At 40.6% G+C, this 12,516-nt stretch overlaps 1 protein-coding gene across 3 annotated transcripts in view; it reads left to right on the forward strand.

Annotated features, from left to right (window-relative positions):
- Positions 1-12,516, forward strand: part of Shroom3 (shroom family member 3) — a 173,666-nt gene that overhangs the window by 88,678 nt on the left and 72,472 nt on the right. Inside the window, exon 1 of one of the 3 annotated variants that reach the window (XM_046459035.2) lies at positions 8,234-8,361. The exons of the other annotated variants lie outside the window; for them this stretch is intronic. The gene's annotated coding sequence lies outside the window, so the exon portion shown is untranslated. Of the gene's footprint in view, positions 1-8,233; positions 8,362-12,516 lie in introns of those variants that run through there. 3 annotated transcript variants of the gene reach the window in all.

The following is a 12,516-nucleotide window of genomic DNA, read 5'->3' on the forward strand; positions in this document are numbered from 1 at the left end:
GGACATACCAGGATTTGAATGCACTCCAGCTGAACCCATGCTGTTAAGGACCTGTCACTGGCAGAACTTTACCCTTCAGGATCCGGCCTGCAGCCCTATTGTCACCTAGATCACATGCCTTTTTCAAAGAGTCTGTGCCCTTCACATACCAAGCACACTTCACCTTCTTTCAGAAGGTTTCTGGCTCTAATGGGAGGTGGCAGCTGTCAGTAGTTCATGTCAGACACTGTTCAGAGCTTTCGGGTTGAAAAGGAAAACACTTTCTCCGGCACAGATCACCAGAGTCAGTTTCAGGCTGGTGAGGTTGAGTTGCCTGGATCGTACCTTGCCTTCTACCTTTGTGTGTGTGTGTGTTTTATTTATTTTTGATTTGTTTTTAAATATTTTTAGTAGTAGATGGACACAGCACCTTTATTTATTTATTTTTACATGGTGCGGAGGATCAAACCCAGTGCCTCACACGTGGTAGGCAAGTGTTTTACCACTGTGCCGTCACCCCAGCCCCCTTGACTTCCACCTTTTTATAGGTGAATTTATATTTATAAAGTGAATTTTCTTCACTGAAACTTTTACTTGGTGACCAAAATTTAAATGAATATCATAAGTAGAGGGCTTTACAATAATTCTCCAACATAATCACCGTTTCCCCCCATTTAAATTTAATGATGATTTTAAGTAGTGCCTAGTTAAGAAGAGCTAAAATTCAATAAGCACTTACTTTATGCCAGACACTGATCCAGCACTTAGCATGAAGTGTTAGGCCTAAAACTCCAGTAACTCTATGGTTCTGATGCAATTTTTAGCTCCCATTCCACAGATGAGGAAGCTGCTTCACAGAGGTAAGTGATCAGTCCGTGGTCACATAATAAATGCACCAGCTAGGTCTCACATCTACCTATGCTGCTTCCAGAGACTTGAGTCAGACTCATGATGCAATGCTGATCCCTGGGGAATGGGATTACACCTTAGTGACAAGGGTATGTGGTTAAAATCATTGTGCTCAGTATCTCCCATTCAACCTATGCTCCACATGCATCCATGTGACTTCTTCAATGAGCAGATCTGATCACAACCCTGGTGTAACTGTTTTAGTGATTTCTTTTGGCCTACAAGATAAAGTCTAAATCCTAAAGGTGACCTAGAGACCCTCTTCTTCCATGGACTGCCTCTCTGGGTACATCAGTTGCCTCCTGCCTGCACCTTGGTGATGGTACTTACAGTACCCCAGTTGGCCCATACTGTTTGATGCTTTGTGATCTTTCTTCCCCCAACTCCTCCGCCCCTCTTCTTGCATATCCTTCAGGACCTCTCTCAAAACCCCTGTGTTCCCTTCTCTTACATAAATATCCTCTCTTTTGCTTGCTAACAGAATATAGAAATATTAATGAAAATAATCAAAGCTACCATTTTTGAGTTCATGCATCAGCACAGTGTTGAGCCCTTTGATTGGTGCCTGGGTACAAATCTTGAGCCATAGACATGATTATGGGAGAAACATAACTTTTTCCCCTCCAAGTGCTGGAGATTAAACACAGGACTTCATGAATGCTAGACAAGTGTTCTACTACTGAGCTATATCTCCTGCACTTTTTTTTTTTTAAGCTGGCCATAATTTCTATTTTAAGACTGCATTCAGCTGGGACACAGAAACCTATTATCAGTCAGTTCAGGGTCTCTCTTGCTCTTGGGGTTGCAACTGAGATGTAAGAGGCTTGTGCAGAGTCCAGCTGTGTGAGTAAGTGTGTGTGTGTTGTAGTAGTGGGGCCAGGTGAAGTTGCACTTTGGTTCCCATGTTGCCATCTCTCCTTGCTGGTGTCTGGTTGTGTCTGGTCACTATTCCAGCCAGTATGATGGCATCTGCTGCCCCCTCAGATTAATCAGGAATTTGTGCCCTCTTGGCTTTAGCAGAAACATTCTACCCATCCTGAACACTGTGGATGGGGAAGATTGGTGGGAAGCCTGAGGTGCTCTCCAGCCCAGGTGTACCACTCCAAACTCCACAGACTCTTGCCTGGCTCAGGATCTGTCTACGTATTTTCTGCTCAAAATCCGAGTCTCTCTGGAGCTTCCATTCAGGAGTTACTCCAAGCTTCTAGTGTTCCTTCTGTTCCCTTGGACTCTCCTTGCCTGTCCACTTTAATCCTAGAAAGCTGTAATATATGTTGGGGAGGAAAGCTGGCTCTAACTGAACATTATTCTAAATCTTAAGTCTTGTGCCTGGACTCCTTTGTTCTATGAGTTCTGATGAGTCACGCCTTCCTGGTCAATGAATGATACCGGCTGGGAGGAAAGACCAGGCCTACCAGGAATTCAACAGAGAGAATAAGGACAATCAAAAACTCACATGTATCCTTCCCCCAAACACATATACTTAATGATTATTCAATATAATCTTTCATAATAACCTTCTGTGGGAGGTATAATTATTCTCAGTTTTACAGAACAAAAACTAAGGCTTAGTGAGATCAATTTACTCAGTCTTTAGCTGGCAAGCTGCTGAAACTAGTCCATGCTCCTAAGTATTCCACAATCTTCATCACACGGGACTGAAATCATTCTTTAAGGACCCGAGTTTCTCACTGAACCATGAGCTTGTTGAAGTTCATGCCATGACCTCATCCATCTTGATATCCCCAATACCTGTCACATAGCAGGTGCTCAGTGGATGGTAACTGAATTTAAGAGGGTCAAGAAAAGAGAAAGGACTATATAAAGGAGAAATAAAGATGAGTGGGAAAATTCCCCTATCTTATTCTGAAACTTCCTGAATGATATTCTGACAAATAAAATATAAATGGCATTAGAAGTTTTATTCCTTTAGCCTATCAGGGTGGCACATGCTTGTGATCCCAATTCCAGAAGCGGAGGCAGGAGGATCACAAGTTTGAGGCCAGCCTCAGCAACTTAGCAAGACCCTGTCTCAAATTAAAAAATAAAAAGGGCTGGGGATGTGGTTCAGTGATTAAGTGCCTCTGGGTTCAATCCCCAGTACAAAAAAAAAAAGTTTTATTCCTTTTATTAATAAACACCTTAGTAAAAGGTGTCATTTAAATCATATCTATAACTAGACTGTCTTACACTATACTTTCAGATAATTCTAGGCATAGAAATTAATTCTTTGTGTCCATTAAAGAATAGGGCGTAATGTGATTGGTGATAGCAATGACAAGTGAGAATCAGTTGCATACATGAGCTGTAGTCAGAATTGCTGACAGTTGTTATCAGTCAATGCAGCCCTAGTTGGTTTTATTTCCTTTCTAGATATTGTTAACCAAGAGGCTGGTGGTATAGAAATCTGAAAACAGCCTGTCACATGGTGCGTGCCTAAAATCCCACCTACTTGGGAGGCTGAACCAGGAAGGTCAAAAGTGTGAGGCCAGAATGACCAACTTTGCAAAGACTCTGTTTCAAAATAAAATAAAAAGGGCTGGGGATGTAGCTCAGTGGAAGAGCACCTCTAGGCGCAATCCCCAGTACAGTGAAATAAGTAAATAAATAAATCAGAAGATTTCCAAACTGTTGAATTCCACACCTTTCTAGTATGTCTTGGTCTGAAGGCTCTTGTTTTACCACATTACATAAACATCTCTAATAGGAAGTATCATTTATTAGACTATGCATGCAGGTGAAGAGTAAAAATCCTTAACTGTGACATGCCCAAGTCATCATCCAGGCAGGTTTGGTCTACAGTATTTTTTTTTCTTCATAATCATCTAACGTGTATTTTATTTTTTAAAATTTCTTTATTTGGTGTAATAAAATATACAACACAATATAAGGAAAATGATACAGTCGGTCTTCACCCCATGTCTCCCAAGTACCAAATATTAACAGGCTGGTGTGTTCTTTGTGTTCATTTAATATACGTTCAAGCACATACTCACAGGGGTTTGCTTTTTCTCTTTCCTGAACTCCTTCCTTGTCTTTTACCCTCCTGCTAAAACCCAGCATTCTTTTTCCTTTTCTTTTCTCCATTCCTCCTCCACCTCATTTTTCTCTGCCCCCTCCTCCTCCTCCTCCTCCTCTTCTTCTTCTTCTCCTCTCTCTCTCTTTTAGTTGTAGTTGGATATTTATTTTTATGTGGTGCTGAGGATTGAACTGTGCCTTGCATGTGCCAGATGAACGCTCTACCACTGAGCCGCAATCCTGGCCCTTCTCTGTTTTTTAAGTTTCCACCTTTTCTCTTCCTTGCTGTGTTGGCCTTGGAGTACTCAGGCTCTCAGGAAACCAAGTTCATCTTCAAGATGTGACAGTTCCATCCAACTTTTGGAGATGAGCTTTATTCTTGGGTTGTTTTATGCCTCAGCACAAGAAAAGTGAGAAAGTAACACACCCTGTGTTCTTCCTAAGATTTTTCTATAGGAAGCAAAGAATTCACATTTCATATGTTTTTTTCTTGGCTGTGTGTTGTTTATATTAACCATTACACATTACTTGAAAACTGATTTTCAGTATTCAACAAATATTGTCATTGTTTTTTTAAAATATCATCATTCAAAAGAAGAGTATCAATGAACCAGGAAACTGATTGTATGGTTGCAACAAGAGATAGATGCTGTTATTATTTTTTAATATTTACTTTTTAGTTGTAATTGGATACAGTATCTTTAATTAATTTATTTATTTTTATGTGGTACTGAGGATCAAACCCAGGGCCTCGCCCATGCTAGGCGAGCACTCTACCGCTGAGCCACAACCCAGCCCATAGATGCTATTGTTATTATGCAAAATCTCATGTTCCAAATAATTAAATTTTTCACGTCATAATTTTATCTACTTGGAAAAATAGAAAGCATGCCAAATCAGGGGCTGGGATTGTAGCTCTGTGGTAGAGTGCTTGGCTAACAGATGTGAGACACTGGGATGAATCCTCAGCATCACATAAAAATAAATAAATAAAATAAAGGTATTGTGTCCATCTACAACTTAAATAAATATTTTTAAAAAGAATGCAGAATCAAATTGGTGGCTTATTTCTAAGTAAAACTTAGTTCATATTTTAAAGTATAGGAGTAATGGTGACTATTTCTATCTGAAATTTGATATCGCAAAGTACACTATCTATTATGAAACTGTACTTCATATTATACAAAAGAAGTTAAATTATGTATATAGTTCTCTTTGTGGTCTCTTTAAACATACAATTAATTACATGTATTAGACTAATTAAAATGAAATAACTCAAGGAATAAGTGCTCAATCTACAATTGAGAGATGTGTACCAGTAATACTAAATTTCTAGAGTTTTTTTTTTTGTTTGAAAAAAATACTAATTCTCACATATTTCTTCTTACTAATAAGAACCTGATCACTGCTGTAGGAAAACAAGCTTATACATATGTATATAATATAAACCAGACCATTCTGAGTCCTACTAGATCCTCAAATAGTATGTTCTATTGGATGTAACTTTAAATATTTTTTTAGAGGTTGTCATATTTATCTTATACTGCAATTTGGGTCTGTAGGTGGCAATGCTTAAGAAGAGAAAACCAATTTGTCCTGTGATTGCATAAAGTACCCCTACTGGGTACTATAAACCTATTTTTGACCCACAACCCTTTTCCCATAAGCACTTCAAGACCTCAGGGGACTCTGTGCCTATGGTACCATGGTGGCACAGTGATAGAGATTTTTTTTTTTCCATTGCTAGGGATCAAACCCAGGACCTCATGCATGTTAAACACATGCTCTACCAATGAGCTATATCCCCAACTCTCTGAAGGGGATATATTCCAGTCTCTGTTTTTTTTTTTTCACCTATTGCAATATCAGAAAAGGCTTTAGGGAGAGGAGAAAGCAAAAAACATGCCTTTTTAAAAGTGTAAGTTTTAATGATATGTGAACTATATCTCCATTAAGATTTAAAAACAAAACAAAATATGATTTTAAAGAAAGTATGCACATAGCAGTTTCCAGACTATCCATGTACACTCTTTTATCTAAGAGTAGACTGCACTAGTTTTTTTTTTCCTATTTGATACTTTCTCACAAAATACTGTAATAGTTTTCAAAGCTTTATTTCTTCACTATTTTTTGTTTTTTCATTTTTTAAAAAAGGCTTTGGATTCTAACTTGATGTGTCATTCCTGAAAGCAATCTTAATATAGGAACTAAAGGACAGTGTGACTTTACAGAGAACATTATTAATAATGGTTTGGAGTTTACACACACACACACACACACAGGATACATGTATCTATACAGAGTCACTTACTAGCTTTGCTTTGTGAAGGCAGGGACAGACCGTATTGCAGAAGATCTAAAGCGCCAGGTGAGGGCACTTGCCTCAGTTCATATGACTTAATTCACTGACATAATTTTGTAGTACTGCTGAGATTTCCTCATTTCATATCTCACCTTAGATCCCCTGAGACAGGTTGCTTTCCTTCCATCTAAAAATATGCCTCTAAATTGCAGATACAAATAAAAATATTTTTCCAGAACCTGTGTTCCAATGGAAGCCCAGATCTCTGGTCATAGGGATTAATTTCACTAGTACAATACAGTCTGTGTGGGATGTAAGAGTTGGATCCAAAGTGTGTTTTTAATTACCAACTTAAAGTGATGGAGATATCTGTTCCACCCTAAGGAGATTTCACCTGATGCTGAGCACTTAGGAAATAAGATAAAGCAGCAGCAGGACAGGAGGGTTTGTGGTTCTGCCTGCAGAGTTTCTGGCTATGTCCTCCAGCTAACACTTATTACCCCAACATGGTGGTGCAACAGCAATGTACTTTATAACCTAGAAGGGTTCTTCTTCAAAGCCTAAGTTATAGACATCACCTGCCTGTGAATTCCCACAGATTAGGACACAAGGAACATTTAGCCTTCCAGCTTCTGATGCCTAGCAACAGTGTGGTACCAGTTGACTGCATGACAGGTGCATACGCAGGTGTACCTGCTTATAAAACCACACGTAAAGTAAAATACAATTGTAAGGTGGATAATACCTTTGGGGTGGAGGCCTGTCCAGGAAGATTTCATTAAAGAAGCCTATGGCTGCCAATGCTTCTAAATCCAGCCAGGATGTAACAAAGAGCTGAGCCAAGTAAAGGCAAATGGATCAGCTGTAACTCAGTACTGTAACTCAGTGACTGAGGCCCCCTAGCTCCTGCCTAGTTAGGAATTCTCTGTCTGTGTGCATATTTATTGCCTAGGTACAGAGCCTGGAAATTTTAGAGGGATTCTGCTTGGGTGAGAATACCTAATTTCAAACCTTACTGTTTGTTATTTTAATTTCTAAGGATGGAAATGACATATGGAAACAATTAAAAGAAGTATTCTGGAGGGTACCTCCATTGAAAAGAGATACCTTTTCAATGGGGGTACCTCCATTGAAAGAGGCAACATTTGAAGAAATATAAAGATAAAAATAAAATAATTCTTTCCTTAAGAATATTAACTAAGCATCTGTGTCATAAATGCAAAACAAACTCAAACATACAGTCTAAAACCTCAAAGTTTGCAAAGTTAAATCCAAAATCTCCAGAAAGATTAGTACAGGATCATACAAGCATCTCTCCCTTTATCTTTCGAGATGATGCTCATGCAAACAAAAGGGGGCTGAGTAGCAAGAGGCCTCAAACAGCTTATCCCATCAACAACCTGAATCTCTCTGGCTGACTTATACTGAAAAGAGGACATACTGAGAAAAGGGTAGTTATTTTCCTTGTAATGTGAGCTTTTTTTTTCCCCCAGCGGTGAACTTTTTACCTTGCTTCATTCATGCTTCATTTGGTCAATTACTAACTGTATAGCTCCTGTAAAGCGAGCGCGGGCTTCGTAAAGTTGATATTTTGCTTTTGCATTTCTGTAGATTTCAAAATGCGGGGGGGTGGGGGTGGGGTGAAGACGTCAAGTGAGTGTGAATTGACAAGAAGGACCCAGTGTGCGCGTCTGTCCCCTTAATGAAGGGACCCGCGGACCGCGCGACTCTTCCGTCCCAGAATCCGTTTTCAAACCTTAGGGAGCCTTCTTTGCCATTGAAATGCAAATCCCGTCCTGAGCGCCCGGGCCAATCGGGAGGCTTCCTGTGGGATTACCTGGTGGCGGGCGCCCGGCGAGTGCGGCCCCTTGGGTGGTGGGGCGGGCGCGGGGCTGTGCGCGGCCCCGGGGCGGGAGGCGGGGTGGTGGAGCCCGCACCCTTGGCGCCCCCGCGCCAGGACCAGCCCCTCGCGCCGCGCGCCCGGGGTCCGCCGCTGCAGCCGGGGCGCGGTGGCGCGGGGCGCGGCCGGGCTGCCTATTGTTGAGCGCGGCCGAGCGCTCGGGCGATGCCCCTGCCGCCTCCGCGCAGCTCCGGCAAGGTTTGAACTTGGCGTCGGCGTAGCCCCGCGCAGCCGGGAGGCGGGGGCGGCGATGGTGAGTGCGGGGCGCGGGTCCGCTGCCCATCGCGGGCGTCGGGCGTCGGGCGCCGGGCGCGGCCGGGGACGCGAGAATCGCCGCTGCCTTAGAAGCGTGGAGGGCGGTGCCGGCCGGCGACTTTCTAAAGCGTGTCTATTTCAGTCTTTGCTGCGATGCTGGGAAACCCTGGCTTGCGGGCGGTTTCCCAGAGCCCGGCTTTCCGGCCAGCAGCTGGCCCGGTGCGGGCAGGTGGCGTGCTCAGGGTCCCCGGACGCTCCTAGGCCCTGGCTTTTTGATTAGCGAGGCAGAGGCTGCCACTCTTAAGAGGAAAAGATTTGTTGATTATTGACAGCATGAAAACTTTTCAGGAGAAATGACCTGTGAAATGTTTTAATTTTGATAAATTGCTTCCCACGAGGGCTCCTATGGAGTTTAGAACGCCTTGCCTTTCTTAATTTTACTGGATTTGTTTCTGTAGGAAAGGCCCCAATCGTGCTTTGAGGGGCGCCATCCCTCAAAATAATTGCTTTAGGATGTACAGCAAACGAAGGGGTGCTTTGTTTGCTGGGGTGCCATGGTTTGTTGGGGTGCCTTCGTTTGCTGCACATCTTAAAGAAATTATTTTAAAACGTATGTGCCACTGCCAGGTAGCAAGGCTGTCACTTGCTTTACTCTGAATTGCCATAGGGGTATAAAAATCCTTGCTGGGTTAGGGGTTGTAAAGTTTCAATACAAAGAGTATCATTTGGGTTAGGGTATATTCCTCCCTTCCTCTGATGTATTTTGGCATTACATCCCACCCCCTTTTAAGTTCTAGTGTTGTTGTCGAGTGCTTGTGTGCAAGGGCTCTTTTTGACTGAGCAAATGGGCATCCGCATGCATATAATCTCCACGGAGAGACTGCTGTGAGAGATCAGAGTGCAACAGGAAGTTCTAGCATGGAGGCTTCCAAAGAGAGTGCTTTGCACTTTCTATTTCTGATTACATACATTTTAAAGGCTGGTTAAACTACCACTTCTAATTTAAAGCACCTTGGTCAGATATATGGCCAATCTTCCCCCACATCGTTTCACCAGAAGTTAGTATATATTTTAATTAATTTTGAGAGTTTATCTTTTTAAATTTTTTTTTCTGATTCTAATAGTGTTACATGATGGTTGCAGAAAAGATGGAATATACAGATCAGAGAAAGATGTAAATTTAACAACGTGTATGTTCTACTAAGACTTTTTTCATAGAAACCTAATCATTTGAAACTGCAGCAGTAGTTATTTTGTCATTGCTAACAAATCTGGTTTAGCAGCTAAAATTCAGAACTGACAAGTAAATAAATTGACTTTAGAAAAATGTTATAACCAACAGTAACTCACGTCACATTGTTCACAGATTGGAACTGAGTTTATTGTGGCAGTTTCTCTTGAATCAACTTTCCACATCTGCTCCTGGCAAATGGTTTCTGTTTGTACAGCCTGTTTTGTAAATACATCCCTCCACTGTTCAGGCAAAGTGCCAAACGCATACCCCTTTCCAGTGCTTATAGCTTGGCTCATAGAGTTAATATTTTTATTGGTTTCTACATCAGAACTTCCTCACCAAACGGTTGATAAAACCCTGGAGAAGGTTACCAAGGGATGTTGTGGAGAATTTACTTCCCTGGAGATTTTAAGAATAGGATAAACATCCATTTGCCTAGGATGGCTTCAGTGCAGTACTGCCCGAATAAAGGAAGACCAGGTCACTGCTCAGAACCTCAAGTTGAGGAATTCTCAACAAATTCTCATCCTTAGTGACCTGGGATGAAAGGAAATAACAATTGCCAAAAACACCTGAGCCCAGTGTGAGACGAAACCCTCTTTTGATTTATGTGTAATAAAGTTATCTTTTGGGTCAGAAAGATTTTAGATGATCCTAGGATTTACCAGTCTTTCTATTATGGGCAGATAATGGACAATGATTTAATTGCTTTCTAGGAAATTATAGGTTGAATACAGAATAAATTCTGTGAAGTAGAGGAATCGATTCATAAGAATTAAAATTTTTTGCCTCAAAGGTGGAAAGTGTGTTTCTTTTGTTGTTGTTGCTGTTTTTATTTTTAATGATGGTGTCATGCTATGTTGCCCAGGCTGGTCTCAAACTCCTGAACTCAAGCGATCCTCCTGCTTCAGTCTCAGGTAGCTAGGACCACAGGCAGGAGCCACTGTGCTTGGCACACATCCTGCATTTTTAACTCAGTGTTATTTCTGATACTTTATCTTGGGTGTTAAATATATTTACATTTTTAAAAATATCACTGGTTATATATTTTTAATTGAAAGGAAAATTGAACATACTTATGGGATACCATGTGGTATTTTTATACATGTATCCACTGTAATGTTCAGATAAGGGCACTTATATTCAAACAGTTATCATTTCTTTGTGGTACATTTTTAAACCATCAACATTTTACTTTCTCCTCAAAATGTATTATTGTTTTCCATGTTCATGTAGAACTCATAAAGCATGTTGACCAAAACCAAGTATTCCTGTAATTCTGTTGGAGGATATTCCCCTGGGCTCCAGCAATGCTTTGGTTTTGCTAGTTACTTCCAGAAGGTCAGGATTTCATGGATTGCTGCTTCCTCTGCCCTCCTGTTTGACAGAAGTATCCTGTAATTCTAACCACTGTGTGACCTCAATTGCAGTGATACCTTCCTCCCTTTCCATAGTATCACTTGACCAGGCGTGCCACCCTGTTTCCTTCTATAAGATCACAAAAAGGGGTTTACTTTCTAGGAAAGGTCATATCAAAAAGAAAAGTGGGAGGTCAATTTTTTGGTGGGCAATTTTTCACCTTGTTTGAAGGAGCAGTGCCTCCACTTCACACCCTGCAGCTTGTCCCAGTTTTCTATACAGGCCCCAAACCAGCACACTCATGCTATCCTAAGTCCCAAAGGAATAGGGTTAGGAACAATGGTCATTCATTTATTTAGCAAACATTTACTATGTGGGAGGCATCCCAAGAACTGCTGATGGTTTGGTTCCTTGCCCTGAGAGAATTTGTTATATAAGAAGAAAAACAACATGTATTAATAAGTTAGTGCCATTCTCAGGGAGTAGAATACAAAGGAAAAGAATGTAAGTTCGTTGTAAAGTTAAATATATACCAACTTATGACCCAACATTTCCACGCCTAGCTATTTACCCAAGATAGATGAAAACAAGTTTCCACCAAAAGACTTGTACAGAATGTTTGTGGCAACTGTATTCAGGACTGCCAACAACAGGAAATAATGCATCTATCAACAAAGAAAGTGGATAAATTGTGGTATATCTGTACAGTAGACTACTGCTCAACAGTCAACAGGAGTGATCTCAATATTCAGAATACCTGAGTGAATCTCAAAAGCATTTTGTTAACCAAAAGAAGTCAGACACAAAAGAATGCACAAGCCGTAATATTTATGAAGTGCTGTAATGGGGAAAACTAATACATGACAGTAGAAGTCAGTGGTTACCCCTGAGGAGTGGCGTGTTTGACTAGAAAGAATTAAGAAGGGATTTTCTGGAATGATGGAAATGTTTTATGTCTTGTTTTCAGGAATGGTTATATAAGTATATACAATTATCAAACCCCATTGAACTGAACATGGAAGACCTATGTGTTTTATTGCATGCAAAGCATTAACTCAATTAGAAGAGAAATTTGGGTTCTAGCGTTACACAAGGGTATACATCCCATCTCTGCTTCTAGGCATATCTTTATTACCTTGGGCAAGTTATGAAATGCCTCTGAGCCTCAAAACACTAGACAGTAATAGCATATCTACATAGGGTTTTTGTGAGGATTGAGTTAATAATGACTAAAAATATTTAGCTTGGTATGAGTTCAGTAAATTTCATCTATAAATCCATGTACTATGCTAAATATATGATTTTGATGTTGGTGATAACAACATTTATACTTCCTTTTTGAAAGCCATCTCATTTACTTAAATTTATCAAGGATTTTATAGCATATTATCCTTGGTATTACATGTAGCTTCACTTCAATAAGTTTTTTTTTTTTTTTTTTTGAGCCTTTAGGGAATTTAAATATAAAGTTCTTGCATACCTGGTCAAAATACCACTAGGGCTTTACCTTTAGAGGTAAACCCCAGGGTCGGGATGTGGCTTGCATGAGGTCCTGGATTT

This window comes from Marmota monax, unplaced genomic scaffold (genome assembly GCF_021218885.2).
Source record: "Marmota monax isolate L192 unplaced genomic scaffold, Marmota_monax_Labrador192_F-V1.1 WCK01_AAM20220418_F8-fsc00112, whole genome shotgun sequence".
NCBI lineage: Eukaryota > Metazoa > Chordata > Mammalia > Rodentia > Sciuridae > Marmota > Marmota monax.